This window comes from Rutidosis leptorrhynchoides, chromosome 2, assembly GCF_046630445.1.
Source record: "Rutidosis leptorrhynchoides isolate AG116_Rl617_1_P2 chromosome 2, CSIRO_AGI_Rlap_v1, whole genome shotgun sequence".
NCBI lineage: Eukaryota > Viridiplantae > Streptophyta > Magnoliopsida > Asterales > Asteraceae > Rutidosis > Rutidosis leptorrhynchoides.
This window is the reverse complement of record NC_092334.1, coordinates 57,206,289-57,219,374: the sequence shown is the minus strand read 5'-3', so window position 1 is coordinate 57,219,374 and position 13,086 is coordinate 57,206,289. Positions and strand designations below refer to the sequence as shown.

Sequence of the window (13,086 nt, the reverse complement as noted above, 5' to 3'; positions counted from 1 at the left end):
GCGTTTGTCCCGCAAAGCTCCTGGAAAGATGTTACCATCACATTCCCGGGAATATCGCCACGATACTCTTGGGATAAACCGGTAGTCATTACTGGCCTGATAGATGGATTCCCGGTGAGCGAAATGTACACCGACACGGGAAGTGAAGTCGAAGTCTTGTAATGCTCATTGCCTTTCCCGGCTTCCAAAGTGTGCCGAAAGGAAGATGAGACAATCTAACGCCGTCATCTCTAGATTCTCTAGTTCTAATGAAGAACCCATAGGTAAACGAAAGGCAATGTTCACGGTGGGTATTCAACCCTACCTCCGTAGCGAAGTCATCGACTTTTATGTCGTCAAATCTGTGACTGCTACAAATGTGATACTGGGAAGACAGTTCTTCAGGAAGTTTGGTGCAATAGCCTCTACCGCTTACGGTATACTCAAACTCCCAACCCTGTGAGGTATGGTAACGGTTCAATCCACCCGACACCCATTCCCCGGGAACAAGTGCATTCGAGATAGGCAATATGCCGAATCATGGAATACACCACACTTTATGGAGGAAAAACGCGTTTCTGTTCTCGAAAGGCTAACCTTCTTCTCCCCGCCGGCACACCCCGGTAGCAAAAATTCAGTCATGGTTAATGAGGCAGAGAAGGCAGTTGCCTGCCGGCCTCCGGTCGGGATGGGAGAAATCAGTTAAGGGTGTGCGCGAAAAGGCTGAACCCGTTAATCCAACACTCAAGCTTTCAAGGACTGAAAGTTGTGAAAGCTCCAACAAAGACGGGATAGCGATTGAGGAAAATGAAAGTGGCTGAATGAAGCAACTGAGATTTAGATAGATACCATGATTGAAACTAATCACTTCAACTCATGGTTATCTTGATGTTCGTCTGTTTTTTTTAATAAAGAACTGATGCATGTTCTTCCTTTTTAGGAACTAATAAATGGTTTTTACCGTTTACAATAACTTTGTCATTACGTTATTTACAACGATGTTCAAATAATTATGACTGACTAGCGGCAGACGAATTCCGGCATCCACATAAGTCCCATGCACGTTATTTTGTACCCCCTTAAGAGGTGATTGTCTAGACCTCGTCGGTACAAGTTTATACTGATAAACGGCCAATGAGTAGATGGCATAAACACGCGTGACTGCACGGTGTACACGCCCAAACTAACACAAATGTAGTGATAGTACTCCAAACGAACATATATTTAGTCGCAATATCCTTTCAATATGTAAAGTTTTCAGTTGCAATTGTTCTATTTTCAAGTAATATTCGTTTAAATAAATAAGTGTGAAGACAAAAGACATAATTGACGATTTGAAGACGCAAATGACCAAAAAGCTAAAATATACAAGATACAATTCAAGTGGTTCAATTTATTGATGAGAAATGTCTAAAAATGACAAGAGTACAAGCCGCAAAACGCAAAGTACAAGATATTAAATCATACAAAAAGGCGTTCGGAAATCCGGAATCGAGACATAAACCGGGCGTAAACGTACGACTCAACGGAGCTAAAATTACAAGTCAACTATGCACAAGAATATAATATAATATATAAATAATTATATATATATTATATATTATAATATTTACAGCAGCCCACGTTTTGTCTAAGAAATGAGCTGGAATCAGAACCACCGCGATTGCGGAGCACCAAGGCACAAAAGTACCACAATCGCGGAGCTTCCTGGGACAGAATTGCCTATAAAAGCCAACGCATTCGGACGATCAAAGGCACCCCTTTTTCTTTCTTTCTATCTACGAAGTATATATATATATATATATATATATATATATATAGAATTTTAATTTTAATTTAAGTTTAATAATAATTGTGTTATTGTAAGAAATGTTTTACGAGTTTTAAAGTCGGAGTTCTGTCCGTGTAACGCTACACTATTAATAATCACTGTAAGCAATGTTCTTCCTTTTTAAAAAAAAACCTGAATATGCGAACACGTTTGAGCCTGCACCCATTTCTGAACCTGCATATCTCCGCGATCTCGGAGCAAAATAGGCAAAAATCCATCGCTCGCGGAGTCTGGTCTGACAAGTCTGATCCTTCAATCATTTATTACGATGTAGGGTTTTATTTATAATTATTATTATATTATTTAATTTTTATGGTTTTATTATTTAATATAATTAATATCTAGTTTTATTATTAATTTGTAATATCAAGTTTTATTTATTTGTATTATTATTATTATTATTAATTATATAGATTACTATTTTTATATACTAATAATATAAAAATAATATTTTTATATAAAATTTTAGTTTTATCATTTTTATTTTATATCTTTTATTATTTATATCATTTTAATTGTTTGGTTCGTAATTATAATTTTAGTTTCTTTTTGCCTTAGTTTAATTTTTAGATTTTAAGCTTTGCCGTAAAATTCCTTAAGTATTTTTTCTTTAGATTAAGATTTAGGCGCTTTAGAATTTTGCAACGCCATTTATATATTTTAGTGCCTAAATTAAGTTTATTTACGTTTTCGAAATAGAATTCCTTTTAAGCCTTAATACCTTTAGGCGCTACTTTTTTGTTTTAAGTTTTTAGACGCTAAGATTTTAGAAGTAAAATTTTAGTTTCTAAGTTATAGATTGTTTTTCGACTTTTATTTTTTTTTGACGTTTTTCGACGCGCTTTTTCTTTTTCATTTCTATGCTCTAGTTTTTAGGACATAGATTTTTATTTCAAAATTTTGACGAAAAATTATTGTAAGCAATTAAATTGATAGACATCCAAATTTTCTGGTTCGTAGTAATAGTTGGATTTGTTAGTGGCGAGTTGTGGGCTTCCGATTTAAAGGGTCCTGGCTACCTGCTGCATCTATTGGCTATTCGAAACGTGGGCAAAATCAAAAAAGTATATTAATTTGATAACTTATATAATTTTTATATTTATAACTAATAGGATATTCAGTGAATGCACTGAGCAAAACGTTCATCACATTTATACGTTCACCACCTGTAACTCGATCAAGATATCTAGCAAATATTGTCGCCGTTTATTTTTCTTTAGAATCATCACCTAGTCAAACAAATACTCCAACTCAAATTTTCGATAATCCATTTTTTGAACCCGACTTCATAATTGAGAACCCGGAGGATATTCAAGGACAATTCCAAGATCCTGAACCATTAATCATTCCTCCTGAACCACAAACCGTTAAATCAGAATCCTCTAGTGATTCGGATTCAATAAATTTAAATATGGAAGAAACGGAACCTCAAAGTATGGAAGACCGAATGAGAGCCATACGCACGGGCCAAGGTCACGCCATTATTCAGCCAGATGTTAATGCGCCAGATTTTGAAATCAAAGGACAAATCCTACACATGGTCACCAATCAGTGCCAATTTAGTGGTACAACAAGAGAATATCCAAACGAACATCTTCGAACTTTTAATAGGATTTGTAATCTATTTAAAATTCAAGAAGTTGAGGATGAAACTATTTATCTTATGTTGTTCCCCTGGACTTTAAAGGGAGAAGCCAAAGATTGGTTAGAATCGTTACCCGAAGGAGCGATTGACACATGGGATGTTTTAGTTGAGAAATTTCTTAAAAGATTCTTTCCGGCATCTAAAGCCGTGAGACTTCAAGGAGAAATTTCTACGTTCGTTTAAAAGCCAAATGAAACGTTATATGAGGCGTGGACAAGATTCGGAAGGATGTTGAGAGGATGTCCTCAACACGGTCTAGATACTTTTCAAATAGTGCAAATCTTTTATAAAGGCGTCGACATCACCACACGGAAAGACATCGACACAGCAGCTGGTGGTTCCATTATGAAAAAAACCGTAACTGAAGCTCACAAGATTATTGATAATAGAGCCTCCCACTCGCATGAGTGGCATTAGGAAAAAGATATTTTTTATTCATCTAAAGCGGCTAGAGCCGATTCTAGCCATGACTTTGATTCCGTTTCCGCAAAAATAGATGCTTTCGAGAGAGGAATGGAAAAGATGACTAAAGATATTCACGCAATACGAATCAGTTGTGAGCAATGTGTAGTGACCCGAACTTTTCCATGTTTATATATATTAATTGAGATTGATATTTACATGATTAAATGTTTCCAACATGTTAAGCAATCAAACTTGTTAAGACTTGATTAATTGAAATATGTTTCATATAGACAATTGACCACCCAAGTTGACCGGCGATTCACGAACGTTAAAACTTGTAAAAACTATATGATGACATATATATGGATATATATATAGTTAACATGATACTATGATAAGTAAACATATCATTAAGTATATTAACAATGAACTACATATGTAAAAACAAGACTACTAACTTAATGATTTTTAAACGAGACATATATGTAACGATTATCGTTGTAAAGACATTTAATGTATATATATCATATTAAGAGATATTCATACATGATAATATCATGATAATATAATAATTTAAAATCTCATTTGATATTATAAACATTGGTTTAACAACATTTAACAAGATCGTTAACCTAAAGGTTTCAAAACAACACTTACATGTAACGACTAACGATGACTTAACGACTCAGTTAAAATGTATATACATGTAGTTTTTTAATATGTATTTATACACTTTTGAAAGACTTCAATACACTTATCAAAATACTTCTACTTAACAAAAATGCTTACAATTACATCCTCGTTCAGTTTCATCAACAATTCTACTCGTATGCACCCGTATTCGTACTCGTACAATACACAGCTTTTAGATGTATGTACTATTGGTATATACACTCCAATGATCAGCTCTTAGCAGCCCATGTGAGTCACCTAACACATGTGGGAACCATCATTTGGCAACTAGCATGAAATATCTCATAAAATTACAAAAATATGAGTAATCATTCATGACTTATTTACATGAAAACAAAATTACATATCCTTTATATCTAATCCATACACCAACGACCAAAAACACCTACAAACACTTTCATTCTTCAATTTTCTTCATCTAATTGATCTCTCTCAAGTTCTATCTTCAAGTTCTAAGTGTTCTTCATAAATTCCAAAAGTTCTAGTTTCATAAAATCAAGAATACTTTCAAGTTTGCTAGCTCACTTCCAATCTTGTAAGGTGATCATCCAACCTCAAGAAATCTTTGTTTCTTACAGTAGGTTATCATTCTAATACAAGGTAATAATCATATTCAAACTTTGGTTCAATTTCTATAACTATAACAATCTTATTTCAAGTGATGATCTTACTTGAACTTGTTTTCGTGTCATGATTCTGCTTCAAGAACTTCGAGCCATCCAAGGATCCATTGAAGCTAGATCCATTTTTCTCTTTTCCAGTAGGTTTATCCAAGGAACTTAAGGTAGTAATGATGTTCATAACATCATTCGATTCATACATATAAAGCTATCTTATTCGAAGGTTTAAACTTGTAATCACTAGAACATAGTTTAGTTAATTCTAAACTTGTTCGCAAACAAAAGTTAATCCTTCTAAATTGACTTTTAAAATCAACTAAACACATGTTCTATATCTATATGATATGCTAACTTAATGATTTAAAACCTGGAAACACGAAAAACACCGTAAAACCGGATTTACGCCGTCGTAGTAACACCGCGGGCTGTTTTGGGTTAGTTAATTAAAAACTATGATAAACTTTGATTTTAAAGTTGTTATTCTGAGAAAATGATTTTTATTATGAACATGAAACTATATCCAAAAATTATGATTAAACTCAAAGTGGAAGTATGTTTTCTAAAATGGTCATCTAGACGTCGTTCTTTCGACTGAAATGACTACCTTTACAAAAACGACTTGTAACTTATTTTTCTGACTAGAAACCTATACTTTTTTTGTTTAGATTCATAAAATAGAGTTCAATATGAAACCATAGCAATTTGATTCACTCAAAACGGATTTAAAATGAAGAAGTTATGGGTAAAACAAGATTGGATAATTTTTCTCATTTTAGCTACGTGAAAATTGGTAACAAATCTATTCCAACCATAACTTAATCAACTTGTATTATATATTATGTAATCTTGAGATACCATAGACACGTATACAATGTTTCGACCTATCATGTCGACACATCTATATATATTTCGGAACAACCATAGACACTCTATATGTGAATGTTGGAGTTAGCTATACAGGGTTGAGGTTGATTCCAAAATATATATAGTTTGAGTTGTGATCAATACTGAGATACGTATACACTGGGTCGTGGATTGATTCAAGATAATATTTATCAATTTATTTCTGTACATCTAACTGTGGACAACTAGTTGTAGGTTACTAACGAGGACAGCTGACTTAATAAACTTAAAACATCAAAATATATTAAAAGTGTTGTAAATATATTTTGAACATACTTTGATATATATGTATATATTGTTATAGGTTCGTGAATCAACCAGTGGCCAAGTCTTACTTCCCGACGAAGTAAAAATCTGTGAAAGTGAGTTATAGTCCCACTTTTAAAATCTAATATTTTTGGGATGAGAATACATGCAGGTTTTATAAATGATTTACAAAATAGACACAAGTACGTGAAACTACATTCTATGGTTGAATTATCGAAATCGAATATGCCCCTTTTTATTAAGTCTGGTAATCTAAGAATTAGGGAACAGACACCCTAATTGACGCGAATCCTAAAGATAGATCTATTGGGCCTAACAAACCCCATCCAAAGTACCGGATGCTTTAGTACTTCGAAATTTATATCATATCCGAAGGGTGTCCCGGAATGATGGGGATATTCTTATATATGCATCTTGTCATTGTCGGTTACCAGGTGTTCACCATATGAATGATTTTTATCTCTATGTATGGGATGTGTATTGAAATATGAAATCTTGTGGTCTATTATTATGATTTGATATATATAGGTTAAACCTATAACTCACCAACATTTTTGTTGACGTTTTAAGCATGTTTATTCTCAGGTGATTATTAATAGCTTCCGCTGTCGCATACTTAAATAAGGACGAGAATTGGAGTCCATGCTTGTATGATATTGTGTAAAAACTGCATTCAAGAAACTTATTTTGTTGTAACATATTTGTATTGTAAACCGTTATGTAATGGTCGTGTGTAAACAGGATATTTTAGATTATCATTATTTGATAATCTACGTAAAGCTTTTTAAACCTTTATTGATGAAATAAAGGTTATGGTTTGTTTTAAAATGAATGCAGTCTTTGAAAAACGTCTCATATAGAGGTCAAAACCTCGCAACGAAATAAATTAATATGGAACGTTTTTAATCAATAAGAACGGGACATTTCAGTTGGTATCCGAGCGTTGGTCTTAGAGAACCAGAAAATTTGCATTAGTGTGTCTTATCGAGTTTGTTAGGTGAAAGGACCCGTCCTAATCCACCTGGACGAAGTCATCAACATTTGGTCCCATTGCGATGATCGGCTCCAAGTAATGTCCTTATATTGAGCAAATGCACAGCGGAAGACTTAATTCGTACCTGAGAATAAACATGCTTTAAAGTGTCAACCAAAAGGTTGGTGAGTTCATAGGTTTATCATAACAATCATTTCAATATGTTAATAGACCACAAGATTTCATAATCATAAACATAATACACTCGCAAGTGTATGTAAAGCATTCTAAGTGGTTGAGCACTTGGTAACCATACTTAACATTTAATCAATGTCGCATATTCCCTTTATTATGAAATCTCACTACACCGTACCAAGTGTAGTCACCAAAACGAAGTACTGTGCAACCGTTGAATACTGGTCATCCAGTCCGGTTGGGGTTGTCAGGCCCGATAGATCTATCAACAGGATTCGCGTTTACAATACCCATGTAAATAGTAGTTACCAAGCTACAGGGAAATATGCCAGTGGTACAACTCAACGTAGAATATATTTTTAAGTACTTGTGTCTATTTTGTAAACATTTATAAAAGCAGCGCATGTATTCTCAGCCCAAAAATATATATTGCAAATGCAATTAAAAAGGGAGCAAATGAAACTCACTTTTGCCTTGAAGGTATTTAATTCGACTTGGTCTCCGATAGATATCACGAACCTAACCATATATATAATATATCAACATATTTTCTTTTTAAGTAATCGTTACATATATATATATATACTTTTAATATTTTCTTAGTCCGTAGTTAGCAGTCCGATATTAGTGGTCCACAATTAGTTGCTTAAATAAAATAAATAAAGACCCCATCGTATTCGTATTGATCAGAATTAATCTCGACCCATGGTACCATGTTGTCAAATGACGTGTTGCGTACATAAAGTACCGTGTTGTCAAATGACGTGTTGCGTACAATCACGAGGTCTTATGATTAATCTTCTCGTGTTGTTTACGGGTGGTCCTGAAATATATAAAATCAAATCATAAGTAATTATATATAAAATATCATATTAATTAGAAACGATATGATTAATTTACTTTTTCTCCAAATATTTTCGTAGCTAAACTAGCTTCGGATACCCAATCTTGTTTTAGTCGTAGTTTCTTCATTACAACTCCGTTTTTGTTGGTTCAACTTGCCACTTCCTTGGATCGAGTCAAATTTTAAGAATATGAGCTGAAAATACCTTAGTTTGTATTCGAAATCATAGGTTATAGGTCAAACTTTGGTGAAACTTATGAAAGTGATCATTTTCCATCATAAAAACAACATTTAATGATCATTTTTCTAAAAATACTTACACTTTGAGTTAAACCATGAAATTTTTATGTGTTAACATATTCATAAGAATTATCATTTTTCCAGAACATGAACTTCCAATTCAAAGTTCAAGATGGTTTTTAATTATCCAACCCAAAACAGCCCCCGGTTGCACTCCGACGACGTAGATTCAGTTTTTAAGATATTCTTTGTAAAACCAAGTTATATCTTATTAGGTTAGCATATCATTATGATATATTACAGGTATTGAAGTGTTTTAAAAGTCAAGTTAGAAGGATCTATTTAGTTTGCGAACAAGTTTGAAATCATTCAAACTATGTTCTTGTTGTTATAATTTTATACCACAAAATAAAATAGCTATATGAATATGAATTGAATAAGATTATGAACAAGGTTACTACCTCAAGTTACTTGGACAAAGTTACTGCAAAAGATAAGAAATAATCTTGGAATCAAAGAGTGGTGGAGTTAGATCAAAAGGTTGGAAGTAAACTTCTTCAAATAGGTGGTTATTTTGATATGTTCTTGAAAGAGTTTTCTTATAGTGTTTAAGGCTTGTAATTGAAGCTAAATGATGGGGAAAATGCTTGGAGATGATCAAGTATGAAGTTAGGAGTATTTTGAGAGATAAATGAGGGTGTAGGTATGAGAAAATGGAGTGAAGAAATGGTGTTCATTTATAAAAACGTTTTTAGTTTATAAAGAAAGAAAAGGATTCCTAATTTTGTTTTCTTACTAATAATTCATACTACTTGACAAATCCTAGTTACCTCATATCTAGGGCAGTAATAATGTTGATTAGGATGTTGATTTGATGTGTATATACCAATAGTAAATACGTATAGAAGCTGGATATGATACGGGTACATATACCCTAGATATACGTATAGAAATCTTGAGGAAACGGAACGAGAATTCAAATATAGCTATCTTTTGTGAATATACGTATATTGTTTTATGTATTTAAGTCCTTAAAAAGTGATTAAATACATTATATATACGATACATGTATAAGCACTATATATTATAAGTATATATATCAAAGAATGTTACGTATAGTTATCGTTTTGAAAACTTACGTTAGTAGTTTCAAAATATACTTATAACTCGTTGTCATTAGTACACAATGAGATGTTAAACCATCCATAGATCATATTAAATATATATAAATACATATATATACACAAACATATAATTATCGTATGTTATATAGTTCGTGATATCATCGGTCATATTGGATGGTCAAACGTTGTGTAAAACTCTTTTCAAAAACACAAGTCTCAATAATTTGGATTGCTTATCATGTTGGTATGGTTTAATTTATGTAAATATTAATCTCATAAGTATAATTTGGTCGGAAAATTCTGGGTCATTACAGTACCTACCCGTTAAAGAAATTTCGTCCCCGAAATTTGATAGAGGTTGTTATGGATAACAATAAGAAGGTTTTCATGACAAATATAAAGTGATAATGGAGTTTTATCATCATTGAGTAATGTAGATAAAACGATTCGATTATGCGAAGAATATAAATGAGACTATCATAAAAGAGTGAGATGAGTAAAATATATTCGTCTTAACCGATGACGTAGTTATGATTGATTTTCGGCATTTAAGGGATTTAAAGAGAATCTTACGTAATAAGATTTGGTTCTTTGGTAATTAAGGAAATCAGGATCTTCTTTGATTATATGCAATAATCTGTTTCGATTACTCTATCGGATATTTCACTATAAATTCACCCCTTCGTTTCCTTATTTTCCACGACTCACACCTTCTATTCTTTCTTCCTTGATTCTTACTTTAAAGCATTCATCAATATGCTCCATCCAGTCCCGATTCTTGATATACTCCTAACTTTTATATCTGTCATTCTTCTTTTTCATCTACCACCAGAAGAATCTATTTACTTCTACTATACTCTTGTGTTTATAGTGTTTCTAATTCTCCCGTGTCTCTATATTGCTATCTACATCGATATACACGGTTTGTAATTTCAGGGTTATTATCGAAGTTTATATTCTTCATTATTTTTCGGAGCTTCATGCTTTCGTTTTCTCTTCTCGACTTCGAGTCAAGCAAGTAATGGTCCGGAATTCGTAGATATGAAATTCAGAATGAACATAGCTAATGCTCTAAGAAGAAAATGGTAATAGAACGATTTTGATTTGTTAAATTACCAGAATACCCTGGAGAAGACCGAGTCATCCAGAAAAATATTCTCTTGATATGTTTAGAGATTAGATAGAATGTAAGAGTCGTGTAAATGGCACATGATGACGGTACTATGAATCATCATGCTTCATTAGAAACTTAGCATGACTTACTGTAATATAATGACGTTGATCAAGTGTCATTAAATTATACTAATCCATGCTTCAGTTCCCAACACTACTTCAAAACATTCATATTTTAAACTCGAAGGTTTCAGAATTTAGAAACTAACACAGTTTCTTTTATGTTGCAGATATTACGAAGAGATAAATGATCTCAGATAAGAATAGTTGTGAAAATATCGCCAGAAATATGGAGGATATTTATAATAGAACATACGAGAATATCTTAGAATTTCTAATATCAATGGATGATGAAGAAGATTTGTCTGTGAAGGTTTAGAATGAGAAATAAGATGTTTGCTAACGATTTCAGCAGGCACAGAATCATTTGGATTCTTTGAAGGTAAACTTATTCTTTGTGATTTGTCCACGGCTTTCCTTCATAGTTTCGCATAATCCGCTTTTCGGTACTAAATTTTCTATCGAGCGTTCCTAACACTCCTTTCTTTATCATCAAACTTTTGGCCATTAAGATCATCTACAACATGCTGCTTTGTCAGCATTTTCAAAGTTAACTGATCTGGGTCATCAGTTATCAAACCGAGGTAGTTTCAGGAGAATTGTGTTTTTAGAATGATTAATCGCTGATGGTAATATTGTGGAATTTAAAAGGTTCCCCAGTAACAATAAAGAGTACGCATATATATCACGGTTATAATAAAGTTGTTTCGGATGAAAAGTCGGAGTTGACTTGCTGGAGCTGTGACAAAATTAGCTACTTTGGAAAGGGATTGCAAAACGATCTTCGGTAATAACAATGTCAAAGGAACTAGAATAGATACGTGTCAAACGTTTACTTAGTTTTCGAGGGTTTTTGAGGTGCATAACTATATGTATCAATCTTTTCTTCCGTAGATGAAGTGCGGTTGGTTTATCCTCTCGATTGAGGTGTTTTTAAGAATCATGATAGATTTGAACGCTGATTGTAATCGTCAAGATACAATGAGGTTTAAGATGAAATCAAGTGGCAATCTTGAAGAAATGTTTAGTTTCATATGTTATAATCAATATTTTAATTCATTTTAATTGTCCAATGTCATTAGTCCACAGTCGATAGTCCACAGTAACAGTCCAATAATTCATATATAGTTTAATATATAATATACGAATTAATTAATACGTGTCGTAACCCGTATACATCTCAGACTCGATCACAACTCAAACTATATATATTATTGTAGAATCAACCTCAACCCTGTATAGAGAACTCGATCATTACTGCATATAGAGTGTCTATGGTGATTCCAAATAATATATATAGATGCGTCGATATGATATGTCAAAACATTGTATACGTGTCCCGATATTTAAAGTGCGTAAAATAATTACAGAAATTAAATAACGATAAATAAAAGTGCGATAATTAAATTACGATAAATAAACTGCGATAAATAAAATGTAATCAGTTAGCTAGGAACAGTTAGCTGGAACAGTTAGCGTGGATTCTTAACAAAATTTTTCATAGTTAATTTGTTTGTTTCTAACAGATTTTATTTTGTCATATGTTTTCTTCATATGCCACTTGTTGGATTCTGGGAAGTCAAAATCCAAATATGAAATTGAATGAAAATGGTTATTCTGCGGTGAACAGATACGTATATCGGTGGTTGTAAGTAGGATAGTAAATGACTATTGAATTAGCTTTGACGAATGTACAATGTAAATAATTAAGATGAAATCTAATTATTCCTCGGGTATTACCTACCCGTTAAAAAAAAATTTTCACCATTAATATTTTGTACAAAAGAACTTTTAATTACAATCTTTATGAAAACATATATACATATATATTTTCTTCAGATGAAATCATGAATTTAATGAGTTAATATGATATTAATCTCATTTGCTTTTCGGTTTGAGCTAGAATAAGAAATCTCTAAAACTTTTTGAAACCACATATTCTTCGCAGAATATCAATGAAGTTATGGATCAATACTTCATCGTTCATTATTGTTGGTACTCCTTGGTATCTATGGTGCGTATGATGTTGATGTTTGTGGGACAGATTATGATGTCGAGACGTGTGATGCGGATGTTGTTTGTTAGTGGTGATGATGGTATTGTTGATGTTATTGATGGTGGTGCTAATTATACT

At 32.7% G+C, this 13,086-nt stretch overlaps 1 non-coding gene across 1 annotated transcript; it reads right to left on the bottom strand.

Annotated features, from left to right (window-relative positions):
• Nucleotides 1-3,605: 3,605 nt before the first annotated feature.
• Nucleotides 3,606-3,712, bottom strand: LOC139894924 (small nucleolar RNA R71). Its single transcript, XR_011775400.1, has one exon. It is a non-coding gene; the product is annotated as a small nucleolar RNA R71 (small nucleolar RNA).
• Nucleotides 3,713-13,086: the final 9,374 nt, after the last annotated feature.